Raw genomic sequence first — 14,880 nt, forward strand, 5'->3', positions numbered from 1 at the left:
TTGGGTAATTCTTCCAGTCTTTAGTCCAGCTCACAGATCCGTTCTTCTGTATCCTCTACTCTGCTTTTGAGTCCCTCTAATGAATTTTTCTTTTCCAGTATTGTATTTATCATTTCTGATTGGTTCTTTTTTATATCTTCCATTTCTTTGTTAACATTCTCACTGTGTTCATCCATTCTTCTCCCCAGATCAGTGAGCATCCTTAACACTCTTAGTTTGAACTCTCTGTCGGGTAGGTTGCTCATTTCTGTTTCACTTAGTTCCTTTTCTGGGGTTTTGTCCTGTTCCCTTACTTGGAATGTATTTTTTTGCCTCCTCATTTTGCCTCTTTCCCTGTGCTTGTGTCTGAGTATTAGGTAGGTCAGCTATGTCTCCTGTTCTTGGATAGGTGACCTTATGTAAATGATGCCTTAGGAGGCTTCCAGTGTGCTTCCCTCAGTTCTCAATGTTCCAGGGGTGACCCCTATGTGGGCTACGTGTGTCCTTCTATTGTGGCTTATTAGCTCTCCCTATAGGCACCCAGGGAGGCTGAGTTATGCTCCTGGCCAGCTGTTGTAATGCTCAGCTGCTTGTAGTTGTTGTGGGCCCTTTAGTCTCTTTATCAGGTGTGGGGAGCCCCAGCACAGTTAGCTGCAAATTCTAATACCACATTTGTGTTGCAGTATTTCTCTTCAGTGAGTAGGCCCCCAGTGTGGCAGGTTGTTAGGCTCAGGGCCTTACAATTGCTGTAAGCCTCTAGCCTATTAGGTCTCTTGTCAGCTCTCTGAGGATTGCAGCTGGGTGGGGCTGGCCTCAGGCACAGGAGCACCCAATCGTTTCAGGCTTTGGAAGGTGGGGCACACCTCCTATGTGTGTCTTTGCGAAGCAAAGTCTTCTGCATCTGACAAACCCTGTCACCCACAGGTCCACACACACAGTCAACACAGTCCTGCCCTGTGTAAGCGCCTCGACCTCCCCAAGCGGACCCAGTCTCTCCACGGCGGGAGCCCCACACACTCTGCCACCGCCCCACACTCTCCACCCACTCCTTGTGCACACCCTGCCCCGCTCAAGTCGGCTCAGTTGCCAGGCTGCAGAGAATCCAGTCACCAATCTATGCAGGCCCACAAGTTGCCTGAGGGCTTGTTGTTGGGTGGGGCCAGTCTCTAGGGTGGGCTTCCCACCCTGGCTGAGCTGGATTAAATCGGTGCTCTAGCGGGTGGGGCAGACCTGGGCTAGCAGGCGTCAGGGACAACTCCAATGGTGTCTGTGTCAGCACGCCCACACCAGGCCACAACAATGGTTGCCACCAATGTCCGAGTCCCTGGAGAGGTCTCACCCCTCACCGAGATGCACTCAGGGCCTATTAGGTGAGTCTCTTTTCACCACAGCACTGTTCACCTTTCTTTCTGGTGATTTTAGGTTGCTTTCTGAAATGGGTGAGTTTTCGCGCGGGCCCTTTGAGAGCCAGTTTTAGTTTCTTTGTGAACCAGGTTTTCTGGGGGTGCTCCCCAGTGTTTTAGTAGCAGGTCAGATATTATGCCGCTGGTCTCGATTGTGCTGGGTCCACAAAATGCCCACAGCGGGGGCACTCCCCGGCTCAGGGCCCCGCGCCTCCAGGGAGGGCTGGGTACCTGTGCGCTGCTCCCGGCAGCCGTGAAGCTGGCGGCTTGTGAAGGCGGCATTTTTCCTCTCCAGAAGGGAGTCTCTGCCTCTTCCACCTCAGTTAGGATTGTCTGTTGTTGCAGGAGCTCCTCTTATCCAGTTTTCAGTTCTGTCTCAGGGGTAATTTTTCCACGAGTAGTTGTAAATTGGCTGTGTCCATGGGAGGAGGTGAGTTCCGAGTCTGCTTACGCCGCCATCTTGACTCCGCCTTTGCCTATGCATTTTAAATTTTCACTTTTTGGATTATGATCTTGACCTGAACACATTTTTTCCCTTAAGCAGGTATCTGATGTAATTTATAGTAGGCAATAAAGGTGGCTTTAAAATATATGCAAATTTTCTGATACTCCTCCTTTCAAGAGTTCTACCCAATGACACTTGAATGGAATTTATGTGAGCCATTTTTTATAGTGGCTCTTAACACTTGCCAGGCACAATCCTCCATGTTTTTTCTCCTTCTACTGGTTTGTTGTACATGATCACAGTGTCCTTGGAATTCAAGTCTGGAGAATGGTAGAGCCACACATTTGAAGAATCCTGTGTTGCTAAATCACCCCTTGAGGTAAGTTGCCCACCAAAAAGGAACAACAGTGGTGGATTTTACGTAAGTAGGATAAAAATTTCTCATGTCTTTTTCAACCACTGTACATTTTAATAATTGTTTTTTGTTACAACAATGGATTTGTTGATATACTTCATTTACTTCAACTGAGGTTGGGAATGGACTATTACTTCAAAGTAATATGTGACAATTGAAAAGGGTCTACATTGGCCAGTATAAGGGATAACACAGAGACAATATTGAATACTTAGTTAAATAAAATAGTGGTTTGGGGGAAGTTTTTCATATTAGCTTGCATTGAGATAGGGCTTGGGTTCCAAAAGAGGTGAACTTTTAGTTAGAAAAGAACAAAGTAGGAATGAAGATTCAGAATGTATGTTATTTGTGACTTAGGAGAGGAATATTTTACTGTGCATAGCAATATATCTTGCATTTCTACTTTTGAGTAAAGTGACAGACAAGTTAATTACAAAGTATCTGGCTAAATGAAAACAAACTACAGAAAACTGGATTATTCAGTATATCTAGTTAAACGTCAACCTATCAATATGCCAAATTGCATTTGAATTCTAGGATTATTAAAGCTAATATTCAAACTAAAATTTTCGCCAGTCATATGTTAGAGGAGATCACTAGAGAGTGCAATACTAGTTGAGTCCAACAGTATGGGCTTCTAGAAAACAGATCTGAAATGGTCAGGTCTCAGCCTGCATTCAGATAATGTGATAAACACAACCATGCTGACAACTTTTCGGAGAAATCAACTGATTAGCCGTCATATTTTTTAATGTACATAAATCCATTATCAATCTGGCAATTAACAAGATAAATAGAAAATATAGGCTCTTTCTCTGAGGTGCATTTCTATGGTTTTGTGAAATAGAAACAAAACAAAGTTTCTTATGTCTAAGGGCTTTAAAACGTGGCCAAGAAGCTGTTAAGGAAATGGGTCTTATGCATGTCTTCATTGGGCAGAACATAAACTTTTAAACTACTTCAATACACAAATATTCTGAGACCACTGCACAAAACCTGCAACATGTCACTGTGACAAACTTTACGTCCCTTTAGCTATAGTCTTAGCAATATTTTATGTTTGTGCTTTTACATTTTATGTTTATATCTTATGTTCATATGTTTATGTTTAGCCAAGATGAGCTTTCTGCCCCTACCCCAATTAACATTCTTTGTAATGCAAACCTCCTTCTTTTGTCTTTAAAAGCCCCTGCCTCTTACTCCCTAGCAGGGTACTATTTGGGTTGCTACCCGAATCTGTGTACCGCAAATTGCAATTGTTTGATCCCAAAATAAACACACTCTGCCTCTCATTTTGGCTCTTTATTTTTAGGTTAACAGTTTAAATGTTTATGTCCCTCTAAAATTAATATACTAAAATCTTAACGCCCCATTTAATTGTATTAGAAGATGGGGTCTTTGGAAGATGATTAGGACATAAGAGTGGAGCCTTCATGAATGAGATTAGTGCTCTTAAAAAAGAGGCTCCATGGGCCGGCCCCACGGCTTAGCGGTTAAGGTGCGTGCTCTGCTACTGGCGGCCCGGGTTCGGATCCCGGGCACGCACCAACGCACCGCTTCTCCGTCCATGCTGAGGCTGTGTCCCACGTACAGCAACTAGAAGGATGTGCAACTATGACATACAACTATCTACTGGGGCTTTGGGGAGAAAAGGGGGAGGATTGGCAATAGATATTAGCTCAGAGCTGGTCTTCCTCAGCAAAAAGAGGAGGATTAGCACGGATGTTAGCTCAGGGCTGATCTTCCTCAAAAAAAAAAAAAAAAAAAAAAGAGGCTCCAGAGAGATCCCCAGCCCCTCCTACCATGTGCGGACACAGCAAGAAGGCACCAGCTATGAACGAGGAAGAGCGTCCTTACCAAAACACAACCTTGCTGATGTCTTGATCTTGGACTTCTCAGACTTTGGAATTGTAAGAAATAAGTTTTTGTTGTATAAGCTACTCAGTGTATGGTTTTTTGTTCTAGCTGCCTGAATGGACTAAGACATGCATAAAGTCATAATAAGCTTATGACTTGAAAAATAGACCTCAATAAATCAAAAAAAAGGAATGAACAAATGATTGAATGAGTTACTAACATTAACATAAATAGGATGGGGGAGGAAAGTAGTGATATTGAAATCAATGGTTAGTGCCATGGTAGGCAGCCTCACAAATGGGCCCCAATGATCCCTGCTTTTTGCTATTCACCTCCTTGTGTAAGCCTCTTCTCTTGAATGTAGGCTGGGCATATCGACTCATTTCTAATAAAGTTATGAGATGTCACTTCCAAGGTTAGGTTACAGAACAATTGTAGCTTCTGACTTGGGCCTCTCTCTAATTCTCTTCATTGCTTACTCTGAAGAAAGACAGTTGACTCGTGAGGTAAACTATGGAGAGGCCTATCCGGCAAGGAATTGATATCTCTGGTCAACAACCAATGGGGACCTGAGGCCTGCCAACAGCCATATGAATGAGTCTGGGAGCAGATCTTCCATATCACTTTCAAAAGTTCACTTTTGATATGGCCAACATCTGGATTGAAGCCTTGTGAGAGACCCTGAGCCAATGACATCTGGGCTCTTGACCCTCAGAAAATATGAAATAATAAATGTTTGTTGCATTAAGCCTCTAAGTCTTGGAATAATTTGTTCCACAGCATTAGTTAACTACTATAAATAACTTCCTCATTTTTATCTGAGGTAACTCCTTGTTTTTGAGGGCCTGATGACCAGGAAATGAAAGTCTGGGCCTCAATTACATTTAAAGTTATCACTTTATCCATTATTGTGAATACTATCATAAATGTATACTTTTCTTCATTTACATAAATATGCTAGGAGGATGGTCACCAAACTATAGTACAAAACTTGCTCTATTAGATAAGTAAGCATCACTTAAAAACTCAATCCTATAAGGTTCTGATTAAGTTCATCTGAGCTAGTATACAAAAATCTGGATATTTTAAAACATTTCACAATGATTATGGTGTAGAGCCAAGTTTGAAATGCAATGTTAAATTAATGTTTTATATTATTAATATAATACATGAAAACATTATAATATACTCTTACTGGAACATAACTATTGTAAAGTCAAGTGCAATGTATGACGGTTTGTTAATATAGCTTTTCATATAAAACAAGGACCGTAAAAAGCATATTCAGTTAGCTTCAATGTAATGCCTAGGTTTGTAGCAAAACAATGCTAGTCTACCAATCAATAAAGTAATATAAACTGAACACCTGTCAGGTTCTTCATTTGATCCCATAAAATCCCTCTCTCCCCCCAAAAATCCTTGTGTTAGGTATTTTATATTAAATTGGGATTTGGAGAAATAAATTTCACTCCAGGTTCTGTAGACAGAAAATGGCAAAAGCATGATTTGTATTGGGGCACATCTAATCCCAAATGTACTACATCTTGTGAACTGTAGAGTGCTATGCTCAGTAGTGTTAGGTATGTAATAACATTACAAGTATCATAAGGTGAGGCAACTCAGATTTCCATTGTTTTGATTGCATCTTGAGGCAGAACTTACTGGGTGGATCCATTATGAATCAAATTTATACTTATCTGGAGAGCTACTAGACTTCCCCTTCTCAGCAAATCAGATTGTTTCTTACCCTAATGTCATATATCATTTCAAAATAAGGAAGAGAGGGCAAGGGGAAAATGCAATGTTCAATGAAGAACTTGAAATATTTCAAACAATTACCATTTGCTCATTTATCCACATATTTGGGGAGCATGCATTCTGTGATGACAATGAAATGATATGGCAGCAATGAAAATGTCCCACTCAGATCTCCTGCTGTGGGGAGGGAAATTGACAAAAGGCCCCAGTTACCGTGTTCTGAATCTACCATCATGTTAGCGCTAAAGCCACACTCTGCACAGGCTGCTTGAAGCTAATAACTGAGAGCAGCAGGATACAGTAATGCAGAACCATACACGCAAAATGTAAATTCCCTTTGATGGCAGACTCTGGCTCCAGGACTCTTCATTAGCCTGGGTGAATCTTTTTTACATCTGTGCTACAGTCTGAATGCCTTCCTACCCAACACTTTTCTCCCACTCTCCTCCACAGAGGTAATATGCACTATGGTCTGAAGGCTCTTCTCACCTCCTTTGACTTCCTCCATTTTTTCTCTCAGTGAAATTGTACTCAATAAGTCTTTGTCAGTCTAATCCAGCTTGGGTGTCTGCTTCTCAGAAGATCGTAACTAATGCAAGTGATGCCAAAAACATCTTTGTGGAGGGGAGTGCCAAGGATGTGCAGCGATTCAGGCATTTGAAAGACACATGGGAGACTACATCAACATAGACAGTGGAGTTAGCATTTTTGTGTTAAATTGCACCAATACCCTGCTGAGAGACAATAAGAAACCTAGACGTACTAGCAGTTAAAGACTCAGCGTGAACCGCAGAGGGGCTCTTTTGTAGTTTTCTAAGAGGCTATTTTTCTCCTGCAGTTGAAAAGCATATGCAACTTATCAGCAGACTAACGACATGATAGATTTAACATTTCAGAAACATTTAAATGTTTGGCCAAGGCAAGTCTGTTATGGTAAGATCATGACCTGGGTTTGGACAACTCGAGGTCTTCTAAGCACGGGATAGAGAACATTTGGATGGATGCTCCGGAAGATGTTGACTCAGAGCTTGTAGATGTGACCCACCCTTCCCTAATATGACATACAACTTCTGCCATGGTGGAAGATGCAGCAGCCATCCTTCCCCTTTAAGCAACAAATGCTACATGGAGGAATTGTCCTCACCTCTTCTGGCTGCCAGGACAATAAGTAGGGTTAAATCTCAGCATATATATGACCTGCCAAGGGAGGTAAAAGTCTAGACACTGAAGATGTTGCAGGAATTAGATAGCAAATACTGGAAGGACCAGAGAAATACCCTGAGATTAAATTTTGAGGATGCTTAATCAAGGAAGCCAGAATGTAAGACTGGATAAGCAAGAATGTATTGACTTGGCATTCTCTTGGGGTATTGAATTTAACACCCTTGCAAGGACCCCAAGCAGTGGAGCAAATCCACTGCTCTCCTGGCTTGTTCAAGACTGGAAAACAAATTACCACTGTTTAGTGAAGTGAAGATGACTGGGTTACTCCAACAGACAGTTAAGAAGGAATAAAAAGGCCAAGGGAAGTGGGCAAGCAGAAATGCATATTTTAGGAGAGACCAGAAGACTTACCAGAGAATTATTACCTCAGTTCCTTTGAGGGTCCAGAGGACACATCGGTCACCAAGGCCCTCAGAGAAGTGTGGGTGAGAGGGACACCAGCATCACTGACAGCAGAAGAGGCTGGCCCCATTAATACCCAAGGGAATGTTGTGCCCCCAAAGACAGGCCAGAGGACAGCACTTACCTGGCAGAAGCCAGGAGACAGTAATTACCATACGAAGGTCTAGGGGGCTTCTAATGATGAGCATGGGGTCAGGAGGTCTAAAACTGACGGGCAGCAACAAACAACTGCTTAATACATACAAGCAAAAATTAAGAAAAATATAAAAAAATGGAGGAGCGGGATGAAGAGGGCAATTTCTCCAATAAAAAGTCACAATCGCTTATCCAGTTAGATTAAACCAATTTTCAGTTTAGGAACACTGCTCTAGCCCATATCCCAGGTGACACAGAAGTCAGCTTTGTGTGGGGCCACATTTAGGATTAAACTCTACAGAAGATTCAGACAGTGATACAAGTTGCCTTGCCACGTGGGCCATATATTGTGGTAGAACCTATGGTATTGAAGGGTTCAGAGGTAGGAAAAGATGCAGTGTGGAGCTTAGGGCAAGTCCCCGAGGTAGAATTCAAATGCAGGCCTCTTGGATTCTGGAACAAGTCCATTCCATCCACGGACGAGTATTACACTATTTGCAAAATAGCTCTTGTCAAGATCCTGAGCTCTTCTAGAAGAGATTAAACCCTTGACCATGGGAGATGAAGCGTCATTGTTTGTGAAACTACCTGTTCTGAGTTGGGTTCTGTTAACCTGCTAAATCAAAGTAGAATGAGCTCAGAAGCAGTCCGTCATATCATGAAAATGGTACATTGAGCCCAAGCAGGACCAGAAGGCACAAATTAGCTGCATGAATATATAGCCAGACAACTCTGTCATCCATCACAACTGCAGCAGTGTCCCTCCCCAAGCTCACATCTATAGCTGTGGGGTGGGTGTGGAGGCTGAAGGAGGAAGAAATTACCTGAGCTTGGATTATGTTTGGTTCACACTGTAGTTATGTATGAGCTGAAAAATCACCAGTCATTTCATTATAGCTACATTCAGACCTTTTCTTAAAAGAGAATGGAGAGGAAAAATCTGAATAAGAAGAGCTATGAATTGTTTATTTGGTTGTTCATGTTGTTTGAAAAGAAATTGGCCCAAAGTGAGAATATATAGATTCTTAGGTGTTGACTAGTGCCCTGGGCTTTTGGTCAGGAGTTTGTAAAGAAAAAGTCTTGAAGATCAGAGACAAGGAAGTCCTGCTGGGAAGAAGCACAGAGATGGATGGATGACAATGACAAGGAAGTGTTAAGATTATTGTATCATACATTAATACCCACCACAAAGCATTCACCAATGAAGAAGCACTGAAAAATCAAGTATATATATAAATGAGTTAGTCAGTTGATATTAGTCACTTCATTATTGGCCATTCTTGAATGGGCATGATGAACATATGAAGTGAGTGGCCAGAATGGCAGTGATGGAGGCTATGTACATGTCCAATAAAGTAGATTCTCACTTTCCAAGGCCAATTTTGGTACTGCTGCCTCTGAATGTCCAACTTCACAGCAAAGACAGTAAGGGAATGGGCCTATGATCTTGGGATATGCTAGTTGTATCACATACTTCACTATCCAGAACTAGCCAGCTTCACAGAATGCTGGAGTTTCTTTCTAAAAATACACCTGGAGTTTCTTCTCAGAGTCAATACTCTGAAAGTATAGGGTGCTGCTATTCCAGGTGCAATATATGCATTATTTGAGACTTGCATATGGTTCTGTGATTCCCACCAGAAAGAGAATGTGAGTCTGGGAAACAATGGTTAAAGCAGAGTGGTCCTTCTTACCATCATTCCAAATGACCCACTGGAATTTTTGGGGTTTATGTCCATACCAGTCAGGGCTCTGTGGATTTGGAAATCCTAGTCCTTAAAGAGGGCATTCACTTGCGTCAAGATTTAGCAAGGTTTCTATTGAACTTCAAGCTATAGCTGCTGCTGGGGCACTTGGGAATTCTCGTGTATATTCATATGAGGAGTCCCCATCCCAACAGGTGTAACTGACTCTGATCAGCAGGAGATGAGAGAGACAATTTTAAACACTGGGGCAGGAATATATGTGAGACCCAGGTTAAGTACCCAAACATACTTCTTTGTCCTGTTAAAACTATGAATGGACATGTGCACCAATTCTAGATTAAGAAGGTTAGAATAAACAAGGGTTTAATGATCTAGGAATGAAGGCTTGAATCACACCATCAGTTAAGCCACCAAGATTTGCAAAGTTAATAATTAAAAATGAGGGAAATTTAAAATTAAAAATGGAGGAGAGAGAGGATGAGTACTACTATCAACCCTGAAATCAAATGCAGTGACAGGGTATATAGTGCTTACCGCTCACATCTCTCTTCTGAGTTTTCTCTCAGGCAGAGAGGCCTGCAGGAATCATGGAGGAGCTGCTCTCCAAACCTATGTGGAGAAATGGACCTGTGCACAAGGTACGGACTATGGCAGGCATAAACTACACCATTCAGATCTCCTGCTCATGCAATGTAATTGACTATTGGTCCCAGCTGCTGCTCTCTGAATCTAGCAATGCATGTACACCAGGCCAAATATCCCAGGGGCTGCTCCCAGCCAGTTACTGAATGCAGCAAGGACATGGATGCAGGACCACTTCTGCAAGACGCGGGACTCTTCTGATGGGTGGTTTTGGCTCAAACACTCCGCACCAACCTTACAGAAACTTTCTTATAACCACACTATAGTCTGAGACTTTTCCTACCCAATCATCCTGCCTTCTCTAACCTTCACAGTGGGTCAAACCTGCATGGCAGTCTGAATCTCTTCCAACCTCCCCTGCTTACCCCCACTTTCCCTCGTGGTATTTCTCCCAATAAATCTCCTTCATGACTAACTCTATCTAACTCTTGGCATCTGCTTCTCCAAGAACCCAAATTATACAGATTAAAGTCTAAAGTCTAACTCTAAAGATATCACATTTATTGTCATAATTTCCACCTTATTCTCTCTGTATAGTGCTAGTCATTGTGGGGAGTACTTTAATTGATCAAGTAGGGAATACGGTGTTGTGACTTTTTTTCTTCTCTCTTGTTTGCCCTAATGTAAACTGGTGTTTTTTTAAAAATAGGTGTATAATGATAAGCTTTTAGTGCTTTGATCTTGATTTGTTGTTTAGTTGATCTGAATGCCTTTGACTGTCATCATTTAATCTTAAAATATTGAATTAAATATCATGTGCTTGTATTAACCTCAATGTCATAAGCCTATGATATTTTAAATCAACATAACTTGTTTGACATGATCCAAACGTTATTAGAGAAAAATATCATTACCCCAGAAGAGGAGAAAAAATATGGTGTGTTGCATGTGGATGAGTGTGTATTAGATTCTAGTACTTTCTATAAAACATGGCACCTTAAAATATATTCTGTCAGTGTTTTATGTCTATGCATTATTCAGCACTCTTTGGATTGAAGGTAATATTTTTGTTACTTGAATTGGCTTAAATAAAATTGATAGAATAAAAAACAAAAGCAGTCAAATCAAAAAGTGGAAAGTTTAGCAATGCAATTGGACTCAGTAATATTGGTAATCATGGACATAAATGCTTCTAGATATTTCTATCTCCTTTCTCTTTAATTCTCTGAATTGTTGTTGCATTTTTTCCTCGCCGAATATTGTCTTTAATTTCATGCTGCCAAAATCTTGAGATGTATATTTTAATATTTCTGCCATGTAAGATTTTTGAAGAATTAAGTTGGAAAAATTGCAGAAATGTGCTCTGATTTTTTTTATCTTATATCAGGCACCCTCTCCTGGACCAAGAACTTGCAGCTAATGGGACTATAGTAAAGTATGAAAGATTTTTCTAGAACCACATGGTTAGAGTAAAGACAGGAGTAGGACCCAGTAGAAAGGACTATTCCAACAAGAAAAGAAGAGACTATTTGTAAACAAACAAACAAAAAGAACAGAAAAAATATTGTCCGCTACATTCTGCAATTTTTTTTGTGTGAGGAAAATTAGCCCTGAGCTAACATCCGATGCCAATCTTCCTCTTTTTGCTGAGGAAGATTGGCCCTGGCCTAACATCCGTGCTCATCTTCCTCCACTTTATATGGGACGCCACCACAGCATGGCTTGGTAAGTGGTGTGTCGGTCCACACCCGGGATCCAAACCTGCAAACCCCAGGCCGCTGAAGCAGAGCTCACAAACTTAACCGCTATACCACCTGGCTGGCCCCTGAAATTTATGTCATTATTCCAGAGTTTATGATGTAATAGAAAGATGTCAGAACATGACCTTTAGGATTAGTGTGATAAACTAGACCGGGAATATATTGTGAAAATTAACTGTTAAATATGAGAGCAAGTTCAGGGATGGTTTGATCAAGAAGGTTTGTACTCAATAGTGATTTGTAAAAATGTTTAGTTGAGTATTTTGTTTGAAAGAAGGGCAGAATAGTAATATTATTATGAGCCAGGCTCATATGATCATTCCATTATAAGTCATAAATCATTCTAAGTTGCAAAATATTTATCAAATACAGTTTGGAATCTTTTGTTGATGAAGATCTAAGCACAGAAAGATTATACAAAATTTTAATAACTTAATATCTCACCAGATTTATCACATTTTTCTATACTTTTCTGTACCTCGTCAATGTCATTTCACTCATCATATCACACTGAAGTTATTTGTTTATGTATTTGCCACAGCTGCTTGACAGTGAGTTTTTTTGAAGGTAGGGACACTTTTTTATTTATATCTATATCCTTTGTATTCTATAAAATGCCTAGTATAATGTTCACTCTGTAAAAATTTATTTTTTTTAGTAAAAAAATAACTAACTAAAAACAGAGATTTATTACCAGACATTCAGGATTCATCATTATGAAAAAAATGGAATTTGAAGAGAAGGAAAACAATCTATTTAAAGGTTTCTAGGTCCTAAACAAGAGAAATTTACACAGAAGGGAAAAGAAGGAACATACTTATTGGGAGCATCTTTTACAAAGAACAAGTTCAGACCTGCTCAATATTGAGTCATTGAACTATTGACCACAACTAAGGTCAAGTGTGATTCAGGGTCTAAAGCATACTTAAACATTTAGGAGAAAGTCAAGAGGGTGCAAATTCAAAGCTGACAGATGTACAAGAGCAGAAATCATTTCTCGTTTGTACATAGCAAATATGAATTCCCTGCACTATAATAAAACTAGATTATATGCTGTGATGATAAAATAAACTGTGTTTTCTGAACTAAGACATAGTATAAGTTATAAATATGTTTTAAATCTAAAGTAAGTAAATCATAGAATAGTAGGAAGCAAAGATATAGGTAGAATAGTTCAGTTTTTAAAACGTGTGCTCTTTAAAATACAAATAAAATCAAATAACAGGTAAGAAAAAGCAATTGGTACGTCTTCAGATGGTTTTCATTTTTCCTGTACTTGGTACTAATACAGATAACTAGAGGAGTAAAATGTGTTTAATAACTTAGGTTAAAATCTAACTATCCAAAACAACATGAACAATGTAAGAGAGAGGTGAGTTTTTCACGTGAAATATAAAAAAATACATGTAAAAAAGAAATAATGACAATGATACACTGAAGCACAAAGCTATAATTATGTTTCACTTTTATAATACTAGGCATAATTCCGTGATAAACGATGATAAAAAATATTCTAGGGATATAGTCTTTATCTTCACAAGATATGGAAATCTTAATGCATCAGGTATTAGTAAATTACTTCTTTCTAGACAGCCTGCTAGATGGCAGGCTCTAAGTGGCAGCCTGCTGCCCTGGAAGAATTAATTCAGTGTGTTATGTCTTTAGAACACACAAGCTAATGTCAAATCACGAAATAATTATCACACAATTAGTTTTATTAGTAATAGTAATATATTCATATTATACTCTGTAATCAGCAAAATTCTTTCAATAAGTCACTCAGTAAAAATAAGTTAAATACTTTGGAAGCTAATTAACTTTGTCAGGCTACTAAGCACCATTTACCATACAAAAGTTGCAATTTACTAGATAGCAGAAGTTGACTTAAATGAGACATATGTAGGTTTACAATTCAAAACTATTATAGATTTTGTGGTCTCTGAAACTCATCTGAGAAATACTCTTACAAATATTTAAGGAAAATACATTTCTATGGATTGTTATACTTATTATCATACTATTGTAACCAAGACTATGTACTACTCACCACTGGGTGCCAAGCAGAGGCTCCATTGGGTGGCTTCTAATGACACATTCAAAGAAGTATTCAGAACTAAGCCCATGAGAAATAATAGAGGAGAAACTTCTGAGTGCTAGTGCGTATTTCTTCAAGGAACCTTTCATGGATTTGACCTTGTTCATGTACAATTCACATTTTAGAATTTCACATAATAGTGTAACACTTGAAATCAGAAATCATGCTTACTTTAGTCTTTTTCCTTCTTTGTCACCGTTAAGAAATAATCACTTTCAGTTTTTTCAACCATGACCATGACAAAGAGGAAATTAAAAAAAAAAAAATCCACAGAAAAGAACAGATGAGACTTAGAAATTTTGTTCTTTATTTTAAAAAGTCTATACTGCACTTGAGTTTTCCTAAGGAAATGCTGACGCAAAATAAAAGCAAATAAAAATAAAATCACATATGCCTTGCTTTATATTACAATATAGATTTTTATATCTTCAAGCAATATTTTTTAGTTATTTACTTGGGGAAGATATCTGAAAACAAAGACGTGCTAGAAATTGGTAAAATCTATGAAGCCAATTTTATTTTATGACATCATATCTTTATGGTACTGAGACTGATCTTTCAATACGATATTTCCGAATGTTGAAATTAACGATCATAGGTTCTTAAACGCCACAATACAAAAAAATGGACATTTTGATTGACTGCAAATAATTGTTATGAAAATATAATGAGTGGTGACAGAGTAAAATATCATGTTCACAATATAATACACAGATTTGTAAGACTGAAAATGACAAATTTCAATAAATATTTTGGTCAACTTACAAATGCCGTTGAGATGACAGAGAGGCTATAGTTTGGAAAATTAGTAGAAAATGATATTTTGAAGTAATATTATGAATACGTATTGATTATGGGAAATCTGAAACATGTTTAACAGATTTTTTTGAAACATTCTTAGCATCAACATTTCCACATTTTCTGAAATAATAGACTTATTCTGCGTCTCTCCCACAGATATTTTACTCAGTTATTTCTCCTAAGTTTCTAGATTCTGATAATAAAAGCCTCGATTATTTTCCAAACCAAAACTCTCTCTTTGCATTGCTCAAATGCTATGGCCAACACTATTACCCAACGACCAATAGGGAAAAAAAGGATTGGCAGTTGGAGTGTAAT

General features: G+C 39.1%; 1 long non-coding RNA gene across 3 annotated transcripts in view; it reads left to right on the forward strand.

The window, feature by feature from the left end:
* The first annotated feature begins 1,255 nt into the window (after positions 1–1,255).
* LOC147913993 (uncharacterized) overlaps positions 1,256–14,880 on the forward strand; it is a 69,474-nt gene continuing 55,849 nt past the window's right edge. For 2 of the 3 annotated variants that reach the window (XR_015555926.1, XR_015555927.1), the window contains exons 1-2: positions 1,256–1,349; positions 2,130–2,206. This is a non-coding gene — a long non-coding RNA (uncharacterized LOC147913993). Of the gene's footprint in view, positions 1,350–2,129; positions 2,207–4,585; positions 4,991–14,880 lie in introns of those variants that run through there. The other variant, XR_015555925.1, reaches the window with a different exon arrangement.

The sequence above is a fragment of the Ceratotherium simum genome, chromosome 23, assembly GCF_057802395.1.
Source record: "Ceratotherium simum simum isolate JZ-2026a chromosome 23, ASM5780239v1, whole genome shotgun sequence".
NCBI lineage: Eukaryota > Metazoa > Chordata > Mammalia > Perissodactyla > Rhinocerotidae > Ceratotherium > Ceratotherium simum.